Source organism: Cygnus olor, chromosome 1 (assembly GCF_009769625.2).
Source record: "Cygnus olor isolate bCygOlo1 chromosome 1, bCygOlo1.pri.v2, whole genome shotgun sequence".
Taxonomy (NCBI): domain Eukaryota; kingdom Metazoa; phylum Chordata; class Aves; order Anseriformes; family Anatidae; genus Cygnus; species Cygnus olor.
In genome coordinates, this window is record NC_049169.1 from 166,553,994 (window position 1) to 166,566,028 (window position 12,035).

The 12,035-nt window shown below is 35.0% G+C and overlaps 1 long non-coding RNA gene across 1 annotated transcript in view; it reads left to right on the forward strand.

Moving 5' to 3' along the window:
• Positions 1-12,035, forward strand: part of LOC121063524 — a 40,067-nt gene that overhangs the window by 11,442 nt on the left and 16,590 nt on the right. Inside the window, exons 2-3 of the long non-coding RNA XR_005816045.1 lie at positions 8,381-8,515; positions 11,039-11,103. This is a non-coding gene — a long non-coding RNA (uncharacterized LOC121063524). The remainder of the gene's footprint in view (positions 1-8,380; positions 8,516-11,038; positions 11,104-12,035) is intronic.

Consider the following 12,035-nt stretch of genomic DNA (forward strand, 5'->3'; position numbering starts at 1 on the left):
GAGTAATCAATTTTTATTTTTGATGTATTTGGTTATTTACTGCTTCATTGTCCAGCTAGGGAATATACAGCACTGATATACCATCACTGACTTCAATAGAATTATACCCTTTTATACTGAGGCTGAATTTGGCAATAACAGCTAAAAATGAACATATCCAGAAAAGGCAATAAATTGTAATTTCTCATAAAACTCTGTGAAATAAATTGCTTGGAATCTTCTATTACTTAAAGTTATATATATATGTGTGTGTGTGTAAGTATGTTGTACTGTATCAAGTATAGTTTGTTAATATTGTCCAGATGGTAAGAGACCTTCTGGGTGGAAAGAATCATATCATGAGACAAAAATCGTCTTGCAGAAAGACCTTAACAGCAATTAAGACCATGGAAGATAGCTTACCTTGAAGTTTATGTTTGTGATAAGTCTGTTTTGTTTCATTTACTAGTTGAGCTGGATCTCAGGATGAAGGGGTTTGTTGCTGTTGCCAGGACCTGTAAAACTGTTACAAACATTGATTTCTCATTGTCTGCAAGTATTTTTATCATAAAGCAAATACAGGACTTCTCTGCAGCAAGGTTATACTAAGGAACAGATTATAGTGAGGTTTCAAAATTTTATTTATTTTTTCTTTTTTTGTGTGTGTGTGTGGTCAAAATTTAGTATTGAAATACAGTTTCATGGCACTAAATGAATATGTACCAGAAATACCAAGAAGATTTTCAGATGAAGCTAGCACTTTGAAATTTATGTTCTATGAGGGAAGAAGCTGTTTCTGGGTATTTTATTTAGGCTTACAATGTATACAAATTGGGAACAGCTGTTTGGCTTTTTAGACAGTGTCCTGGAACATTTTGTAAACATTTGTTAAACAAATACTGGAAGATTTCATCTTAAATGAAACAAAACTTAAACATCTTTTTTTTTTTTTTTTTTTCCTTCACATGACCAGGTGCTAAAAAAATAAAAATACAAAAATAAGAGGTGTTTAAAGTTATCTTTCAAAGAATAGAGAAAAGTAAAGAAAAATGTGGCAAAAGAATACAGGATCACTTTGCTTATAATTTTGGGCAGTTGGAACCTTGACTTGTGAACCAGTTAATAACTTAGCTTAGTGAAAAAGGTAGACATCCATGTTTAGGTTTCATTTTACTCTCCCAACAATTCTGAGTTAATGTAATTGTTCACGTAGTATGCAGTCACACCTGTTTGCATGAAATCTATTTCAAATTTATAGGTGGAATTCATCACGCCCAAGTAGGGGCATGATTTAATTGCTTAGTCAGAGTAATCTAATGTCATGTGAGATGCCCTGCAGTATCTCCCCTGCCTAAAGCTTCTGTTCACACAGATCATGGCTTCTGTACTGCATCTGTCAGCCCAGACAGATGCAGATGTTTGGGGTTTCCTCTCTCAGATGCTATTATGCACTTGTGTTAAAGCAACCAAATCTCACTCTAGCTGTCCTGGATGACAAAATTGACATCTTGGGATGACAAATCTGACTTATGTTTCTTATATGTGACCATCTGTAGTTAATTTAGACACTTCGGTAGGGCAACTCAGTCCATCCTAGGGTAAGTGAATGAATCTTTTCCTTGAAGTGCCTGTTTTTCATCTTTGGCTTTAGAGCTTAGGTTAGATCTCAGAAAGTTAGCTAAAGTTACATGAGGTAACACCATATCTCTCCTTTTTAGTATTGTACCTGGGATCTGAATGTTGAAAATATGCCTAATTCCAACACCCTTCCGCACTTCAGAATAAATCAGCTATGAATATCTCCCAGAGCTATGCACAAAGCAATGACAGGTCCTTGCAAACTCAGACAGATTTTATGGCAGTTCTATTTAGCAGTTGTTTGCAGTCATTTTGTGCTTAGAAATAAATTGTACATCTTTATTCTTTTGTAGCTCTTTCAATTTCTTTTCTTTATCATTTATCACTAAAAAGACAAACTCCTAGGATTCTATGACTAAATATGGCTGTCAGTTTACTTAGGGAAATTCTGGGATAACATCAATCTAATTTATACTGGTAAACTAGAACACAGAAAGTAAACTCAGCAATGTGGAGAAATTCACAGGCACATGACAATAAAAAAAAAAAGAAATGTAGGAAAGTGAACTGGAGTTAGCTGAACGCTTGTGTTCATTTTACAATCCATCACTAAATTAAAAAAAAAAACACCACCAACACTCTGCTTTGTCTGTGAATAGATAAATTTTACAGAAAACTATACTTTTTAATTTTTCATGAAAAATAGTTGTGCATAAAATATTGTTGCTTCCAGATTTTTTTTATAGCTGCATTTGACACATGAATGTACATTTAGATGCTTCCTTGAAGTTAAGTATCTATGAAATTTTTAAAGGACTGGTTTTACTTGTTGTTTAAAATGAATTCCTTTGTACCAGATGCCTGGTATAATTTATGTTAATGTTAATTAACAATATTTGAAGCAAATCATGATAAATAGATGCCCCCCAAACATTATGCATCTAGTTGTCTAAGTAATCTGATGAGTAACGAATCAAATTAGCACAAGCTTTGCCAGTGTTGAGACATAGGTCTTTATTAAAAGAAGTATACATCATTCCAGCTGTGACTTTTTTTAATGCTTATTATTTTGATCAAACCTGCATCACAAAATTACTCTAAAGAAATTTACTGCCTTTGGAAACCCCATTTTCCTCTGCTTCTGGAAGGTAAGCTTTACTTCTCCTTCTTGCAAATACAAGATTAAAAGAACTCTGCATTTAAAAAATAATGCAGAAGTGTTTTGTTTTATACAAACCTTTTGTTAAAAAGTCCCTTAGCTTTCATAATAACAGTAAAATCAGATTTTGCTATCTATGTATAAGAGACATAGGAATCTCTTCTTGAACTTTTAGTAATGTAGCTGTAAAATGAAGCTATGTGTTTTGATTTTGACCTCCATACCAAATGCTATCTGATGGACAAAGGGAAAGTACACATATATATTAACATTGTGTCAGTATTGCATTTTATAACAATTAAATAAATATTAGATGAATTCCTACCACCTTTTGTTTAGCTATATGGGGCTCAGCTGTGTTGCTTCCAACCCTAACTACATCGCTTCAAATTACCAGTAAATTAACAGAGTAACACTTTCAACCTCAGAGCAGATTTGATCCAAATAGTCTTTAAATGCCATTTCTGTTCCTATTAACCTAAAGATCGGCATAGCAGATATTTTCGTAAGGCTGCCCAGCAATACAGGGCATTAATGGGTAAGTTGTGACAGCACTTTTCATGATGATTTATGATTCAGTGTTTAACTTGATTACTCTACTGCTGACTCTGAATACTATTTCAATTAGTGCACAGAAGGTCACATCACAAATATTCCTCTATAATCTATTCCTATTAACACTAATACACAGAGTAACCAAATCTTTTCACCCTTGTTGATTCAAATCATCCATAGCACTAACTGCAGGCTTGTTTACCAGTTTACTGCTCTGGACACATCCGAAATGGTAATTTTCAGTCCTTTGAACGTCATTAATAGCTGTACCATGACATCGTGAATAAAGCAAACCCTTTGCTGCTGTGTGTGCATTAATAATTATTAAAGGCTCAGATATTTTAAACAGGAGGTACACTTTCAAAAAGGACTCCCATCTAAATTGCTATTTTGCAGCTAATCATGAAGGGGAAAATAATAAGAGAAGATAGTTAAGAAACAAAACAGGAAAGGTCAGTAAGTAAAATGCATGATAATGTATAAACCTAGAACACTGGAGGTAGGAGGGTCAGTAAAGATGGGATTTAGGAGCAATATTGTGCATTATATCTGGTACATTCCTGTATGCACCTGTGGTATTGCATAGGCATATATGGGAAGTAAATGAGGAGTGATTTAAACTGCAAATCTAAAAAAGGGAAGCGTGTGAAAGTTAGTCACTTCAGTCAGAAACCTGTGCTATCCTGGTCCTGCTCACATCTGCTTGCTGTCTAACTCTAAGAGTCTTGAAGAAGTGCATTCTTACTTAGAGTAGTGTCTTTGATTTTGGTAGAGAAGGCTTGCTAGGGCTTCCCGTTCTGGTTTTGGCTTTGGCAGCCTCACTTTCGTCAGGATAGGCTGTATCTGTTTCATATTTTTCTTGGGAATAACTAAATTGGTGTGTTTTTTTTTCTTTGTCTTTTCCAGGGGTATGCGTCAGTGGATATTTTTGATGGGCAAAGTTCAGTTCCTACAAAAATGTACAGCAGTAGCTTCTGCTCCGTGTTCTTTTAAAAATGCAGCCAGTGGACTTGGTGCCATTATTGTAATAGTTCAAAGGCTAAAACACTCAAAGACCACGGGAGATCAAAGTGCAAATCAGGTATCTGCCATAGTGAATGCAATAAATGTCCCCTCCAGTGGGGTGTCCTGTTTGACAAGCTGTGGAGGACATTTCTGCCCCAAACTTCAGTCATCAACAGGTGTTGCATCTCTCTTCTGAGTTACCCATCTTGCTCCCCTTGTCAACAACTAAGACAGCAGACAGACTGAGAGGCCAATGCAACTCATAATAAAACAACTCCCAGGTATTTAACATCACTTCAAGTGCCTAGAGGAGAGCTCTTCAGGCCTCTGTCTACCACTTGAGAAGGGTGTAGGTCTCCCGTGAATCTATGCTACTCCTGCTAGTCCTATACACCTTCGTGCCTCTAAGACATTTCAAATGGCAATAGACTCTCATGTTTAGGACACTGAATCCCTCTTAAGATTAGTAGATTTTAGTTGGTCTGGGTTAAGTGAGATGATGGACTGTGCAGAGGTATTTACAAGTTCTCTAGCTGAAGACCTTCAATGATTACATTTTTTTACTGAGTGGAAAGGGGAACAGAATTCCCTGGTGTGGTGGGCAGGACCTTAGCTGAGCGATAGGATGGGACTACTTCCCAGTTCCTACTCCAAGGACCACTTCTGTGTTTAATACACATTGACATCCTGGATTTCTAGCTTTTGAGGAGTTTCTAAAACACAAATACAAAAAGTAATTAGTGTTTTGAAGAAAAATACATTCTCAGTCCTAATTCTTGAAGAAATACTTTTTTTTTTTTTTTCTGATTCTGTGGATAGACAGCACTTTGAGTCGTCTGAAATTAGTAGATGTAACTACATTAATGTTTTAATTCAGATGAGGAATAAAGTCAGTATTGTGATTGTTCCCGCTTTCCATATTGTGGTTAGTATTGCAGAGCAGCTTTAGAGAGTATGAATTGTATTCCCTTTTGAATGCAACCAGCCCAAGAGATGGGGTCTAGGAGTCACTAATGAGCTCCAGCTACTAATTTCTGTTCACCTTGTGGACCAGATTTGTACAGGTCCAAAATAAAATCCCACCAAAACATTTCTGTGTACATCAGGTCCTTAACACCAGCTGTTTTGCTTTAAAGACACACTCGTTCTGTCCTGCACAACTTAATGTAGCCATTAAACACCCAAGTATTAAACTTGTAGGAGCCACCCATTCTAATCAAGCATACTGCTTTGATTTGGCAGTAATTAATACTTTGATTTGTTAGCAATATATACACCAGGAAGGTAGTATGAGTGTTTCAAAATTGAATTAAATTACTTCATTGTTACATTAATCATTTTATGGGTAAGTTTCTATTTTTATTTATTTTTTCAAATATTGCATTCACAGCTAGCTTACACAAATCTGTTGTTAATTTGCACACAGATGTCACTCTCTGCAGGACATAAAAACAAAGCAGAGATAGCCGGCAGTACTATTTCTTGTTGCTTGCTTACAGAAGCAGCCTAGCTTTCATGCATTTTTTTTGTTGTTTGTTTGTTTTGTTCTGTTTTTAAATCAAAAACAAGATCTCCAGACAGAAAATATACAAAGTTCTGTTTTGCTGTTCGCATATTTTATGCAAATATCTGTTTATTTATTATAGTACATGTACTCTTTTTGAAAAACAGAATTGCTGAAAAATGAAGGACTGGAATAATTTCTAGAGCAATGGTAATGTTTCACACTGTTCCACAAAATGTGCCTGACTACAGTTTTGGACTATGTGCTTTGGGGGAAGAAAATGGTGGCTTTGTCTTTTCCTTAGAGGAAAGGGAGCAAGTTTTATCATGCTGAAGGTTCCAGCAAACATTTTCATACAAACCTCTGCTACAAACTCTTTTGTCATACGGTTGGTAGGAACTGGATTGTGATCTAGAAGTTTACACGGATATCTGAGACCTGAAAGAGAATTACTGTTTGGGAATAGTGTCATGGTGACTTAAAGACAGAAGTCTAAAACAATATGACTTATACTGAGCTATAACTGACTTATACTTAAGGCAAAATATATGTAAGTTTAGAGGAAATTATTTGAGTCCATAAATCGTTAGGTAACCTCTATAAATAGCCTGAACTTCCCAACATCTAAGGATGCAGAAATACAAAGCTGTATTAATTACTATGCAGAAAAAAAAAATCCCCTATCTCTAAAGTAAGAACTTTATCTCCACTGCAATCACTGTACATTAGTATGTGAGGGGAGTTTTCCTCTCATGCACTGAGTCAGAGGAAAGCTGCACCAGGATACGTGCAATGTTGTTACATGCATGACTCATAACACATTATTCCATTCCAGTTTTAGAATACAGTTCACTAGGCTTCGTCTGGAGAAGAAAGTCTGGATTTAGGAGGGGGCCTCTTGTTATTACACATCAGTGAAGTGATTTACATATATTAAAGCATCTCTATTTCACCGTAACAATGCTTGTGATGTGTCATTACACAACGTGCTGTTTTGTAAGTTTAAGCAGTGCGTTCAGGTTCTGTTCAGGTTTGCAAGGTATGAGTTGAAGGTTTAATAATGCTTTCTGCAGATACTTCATGCTATAACATTTCGACTTACTCTCTTACACTAAACTTTTCTTCCTGTGGTAAGGGGGTAAAGGGGTGTCAGTAACATAAATCCTTTTACATCTTTGGTACCTTCTGTGAATTTTCTTACTGTTCAAATTCCTTTTTTTTTTTTTTTTTTTTTTTTTCTTTTTTTCAGATCCAAGTGATCTGAAAAAAGATAAATCTGTACCTGAAAATCGTTATCTGTGATAATTGCAACTGAATTTCTTAACTTAACTTCCTAAACCAGAGTAGGTCTCACCTGACAATGACAAAACAAACAAATAACAAAACTAGTAAAAGCAACATCCATATATTTCTTGCCCAGTGTGAATTCTAAAAAGTCTTCAGACAATTCAGAGTTGTATCTGGTAAGTACACAAAAGAAATATTTGTAAACATATACCTTGGAAAGGAAGTGGTGTTTACTGGGATAAAGCAAGCCTAATTACTTCTAGTGCTTACGTGGATGTGGGGATGGACCACTCTTGATGGATGTATCAGAAAGAGTCAGTCTTTTTAATATGCATTTAACATTTAAAGTCATCCTTATGGAAGGTCGTATTGTTTCTCTAACAAATAAGCGAACATTTTCAAATGTCAGAAGTGGTTTGAATCAATGCAGAAGAGAGAACAGGAACTGTAAAAGGGCAGGCTGGAGGGAACTTGTGCAGAGGTGGACAAAGGAAGGACAGTTTGATAGGAACAGCAGAGAAAGAACTGACAGAGGCAAAGCAGGAGGCGAATGGTGGATGGATATTACCAAGAATGGTGAAGAAATGCTTGTAAGCAGTACAGGCTACTTCTCTCCAGAGCTTCAAAGAGTTGCTGAGTTGCAACTTGAATTGAGTCCCTTGATTTTATGGGACATGGCTACATGACTGAGAAAACAGATCTCACCCCCACTGGAGTTTAATTCTCCAGAAAGAAGAACTTGGTTTCACTCTTCAGAGAAGTGGATCTAAATATCCTAAGCCTCCTATCGTGACAGAAATTGTCCTTATGGTTTTGTATGATGTCTTTTCCGGCTTTGTTCATTTGCTGTTGTTGTTTTCCTTTCCTTATAAATAATTAAATAAATAAAATGGGAAATTGCATACTTAGAAAATGTTAAAATAAATTTGGAGCTTCTCTATTATACAATCTGAGCACAATGAAAAACACAAGATACAGTATTCTCAAAATTAATAGCTTCAAAAATTAACACTGTTGAGTTCCAGAGATGTGGCAAAATAGGTAGTTGACAGCTACTTAGAATATTTTTACTTTTATTTTTTTTTTTATATTTGATATTACACAAATACATTTTATTCCATTTTAGCTGGAAAAAAGTTCAGAAGAACTTTGGGAATTGCCAATGTTCGAGCTATATAATGACCCTCAGCAAAGTTGCTGAATTAAGGTTACACAAGTATCTTGCCATCTTACATGGATCTTTGGGAATTAACTTTTCTGTGACCCAGTTTTTATAGGTAATAATCTTTTATTTATTTATTTTCTTTTCTTAGTCTGGGGAATACCTCAGCTAGGATTTTTGTCCTGAGATTTGGCATATCTGATTCCTGTCATCACTAGAACCAGGAAGCTGAGAGAAGCATGAAAATTGGTTTTGGAAATAGAATACTTTCCCAAATCGGTTGGATGTAAGTTATTATTATTATTATTATTATTAATAATAATAATAATAATCATCATCATCATCATCATAAACTGCAAGATTTTTACTTACTGGCTTCTATTGCTAATAACTAAAAGTAAATAAATGCATAAATCAGTGAACAGTAAAATCTTCCTCCTGCAACAGGAAAATCTTCTCTGCTAACCATTTGATTGTGTCCTATGAACATGCAGAGGTGGAATTAAAAGGAAAGATCCTCCATCAGCTCCTTTTTGTTTGTGTATTGTTTGTCATAGTATTCGTATATTAGCCTCGAGATAATGTGACAGTTGACTCTAGCAGTAATGTAGCACTCATTAGTAAGCTTGACAGGGAGGTGCCAGCAGCTACTTGAGATTGTATTTTATCAATCTTCATGGCTCATTTGGGAGGCTTTCTACACTGTTATCTACTCCCAGTGCTTACTGGGACATGGGCAGGCAACCATAAGCACTTCTAAGAATGCGAACTTGAAGCAAGTTCTCCACGTTGAGCTAACCATTTGGCAACTTCCACCCAAAAGATTTGATGTCAGATGTAGGACACTTGTACAGTTTTTGTTTTGTTTTGTTTTGCTTTGTTTTCCTAGAATTTCTATATCCCTTAGAATAGCTATTTCCAGAATTCACTCTAAAGGAAAAATTGAAAAGATGGGTACAAACATTAATGCCACTCTTGAATCTGTCATCAAGCAAAAGAAGCAGTGACAATAGGCATTTTAGAGATTTCAATATGTTCTCTCTCGAGTTTTTTCTTTTTCTTTTTTTTTTCTTTTGTAGATTATGATCGTTTTGAAGTAATTGATGTTTTCTTTTTAATTTTAAGATATTCTTGATTTGTAAAAGTGATTCAACACAGTGATGACATTCCCAAAACTAAAAGATTTTGAAACATTCCTTCTGCAGATATTAAACTGTAGCAAATAACATAGGAGAAAATATATATGTATATAAAAGAGTGGTTCTTTTCTTTCTACATGTTGAGCTTTTCAGAGGTATTGAGATCATGGTTCAGTGCCCACGGAAAAGACAGCCACATATTCATAAAATAGATACAAACTGAGATTATAATTTATTTGAAGTCCAAGAACTAGTACCCTAAGTAAAAATGTAACTGCTACAAGATTCACAATAAAATCATGACTCTGGACAAAACTGGTGTCTGTTTTGTGTACTGGTGAAATATTAAGTGTTGATTCAGTTTTCTACTGCTGTGTGTTAATAATGTTCCCTTAGATTACCAGCCAGGGAAACAGTGTCATCTTTTGTCATGCAAGAAGAAATGTTTTAATCTGTTTAGGAGGTTGGTGCAGTATGAATTACTGAGATACCATATGTCCTCTGAAACACATGGCAAATTCATCTTGCCTGAAGAACAGCAACAAAAAATTGCTTGGTCTGCATGGACTAATACTGGGCTTTATACATTTATATATTTATTTATTTTAAATAGAGTACATGCTTTTTTATCATCTTTAGCAATGCATTTCATATACTAGCTGGGAATGACATTACAACAGTAAGGAATGTGTACAGAGCAGTCTGACTTTGCTTGTTCAAATCCTTTGTTATATATTTATACCAATGTGTTTTCTTTTTCATGTTTTGCAGTACCTTGTGCACACATAGTTTGTTAATATCTGAAAAATAATTATTTTAAATGATTGTATCATTTGGCTAACCACAGACTCCAAAAGTAAAAAAAAAAAAAAAAAAAAAAAGATATCTGAGCTCAGTCAGGCTTAGAGGCTTAGTACATAAAAAAGAAAGTAGATACTGAAAGTAATGTAACTCAGGGGCTTGAGGAAGAGAGGTAGAACAGAGGATTACACACCAGGGAAAGAAATGTGATGCTAGATGCTTACTTGTGGACCAAGCATACATGTAAAAGGAGAGACAAGAAGGGAAGATTTTGAAAGGGAAAGAACCAGCTACTCCTTCAACAATGAATGCTGAACTATGACTACAATTTTAAGCATAATAAATGCAGCATTCACTGTGGTGTCTAAAGTTATACTCTTTGAACTGATTATGCTGTTTTTATTGTCATGTCAATGAATTCGCTCAACCATATCACCACTGAAGTAATGTTATCAGATAACCATCAAAACAGGAAAAATCACTATTAGGGCTGCACCATGCCATATGTCCTCTAATACCTAACAACAACAGGGGCACAAAAAGCAAATCATTAAACTTGCACCCTATTGTGCATAGGTATTAGAGGACATATGGTGCATTTCAAGTAAAAGTATGAAATTCCATGCATTTCTTTTCTGGCAACTGCTTTAAACATAGGAAACTTTTGTCGTTATTTTGGTCTTCTAGGAAGATTGCCAAGATTATAGCTTTTGATAAAAATGAACCAAAATACCCCAACAACCTAAAATCTTTGGAATTTGCAATAGCTATTTGCATTAAATATACATCAATTTTCTTCCAAAAGTCTGGAAAGTTTTCTATATTCAAACATCTCTGACTTTTTTTTTTTTTTTTTTTGCCAATTACAGAAACAGAACTCAAACAAGTTGGAAGAAAGGTTCCTTTATGAAAGGTGGTTAAAGGATAGCAAAGGGTAAGTCTTACTAGCCACTTTTCAGAATAAAGATAAATCTATACTGAAATACCAGCAAGGACAGGTAGGTGGACCAGTTTTATTGCACATCTTCATCAATGACCCAGGGAAATGACTATACCAAGAAATCTCACGTTTGCAAATCATAACATTTTGAGTAAAATGTTACATCAGTGACAAAGAACTCCAGAAAGACCTAAAAAAATCTGTGTCAGTTGGCAAAAACTTGGCAAATGAAGCTAAATACAGATAAATTTAAAGCATCTAAGAAAAAATAATATACATTATGTCTTCATGATGCTGAACACAGACCTCAAGACTAGGCTCAAGCAAAACTCTCAGAAACTTAATGGACAGCTATGTAGAAGTAAGAGCTGAGTAAAGATTCCAGATATAGACCGTACCTTATATCTAACACCACTGTATGTTTTTCTGATATTCTTGCACTTGATAGTTTCCATTTTCTATGTTTTTAAACAGCTTTATTGGCATTAATACACTGACTTTCCTCTTATCTTCATGATTCCCTGGCCATACATCACCCACTTCTCCTACAGCAACTCTTCCTGTAGCTTCTCTATAGTACAAGAAAGGATATATTTACTTTCCACGGCAGAATATTCTTGGAAATGACTTTATTAGGGTAAAAGAAGAAGAAAATGCAAACCAATTATGTTCAAGTCTCTTTGAAGTACAGTGCAATAAAGAAAAAAATGTGCTATTAAAATGGACTCACTCCTGTATTAACCCAACATCTCATTCAGGCTGTGTTTTCAAAGTGTTTTTTTTCTCCCCTGTTGCTCAGATGTAGACATTTGAGAGGTACGGAACAGCAATATGAACTTTATGAAATGTCAGTAATTACTGTGCATGCACATAAACTTGTTATTTTAAACAAAAAAAGCCTTCTTGGATTTTTTTTCCCCACAAGA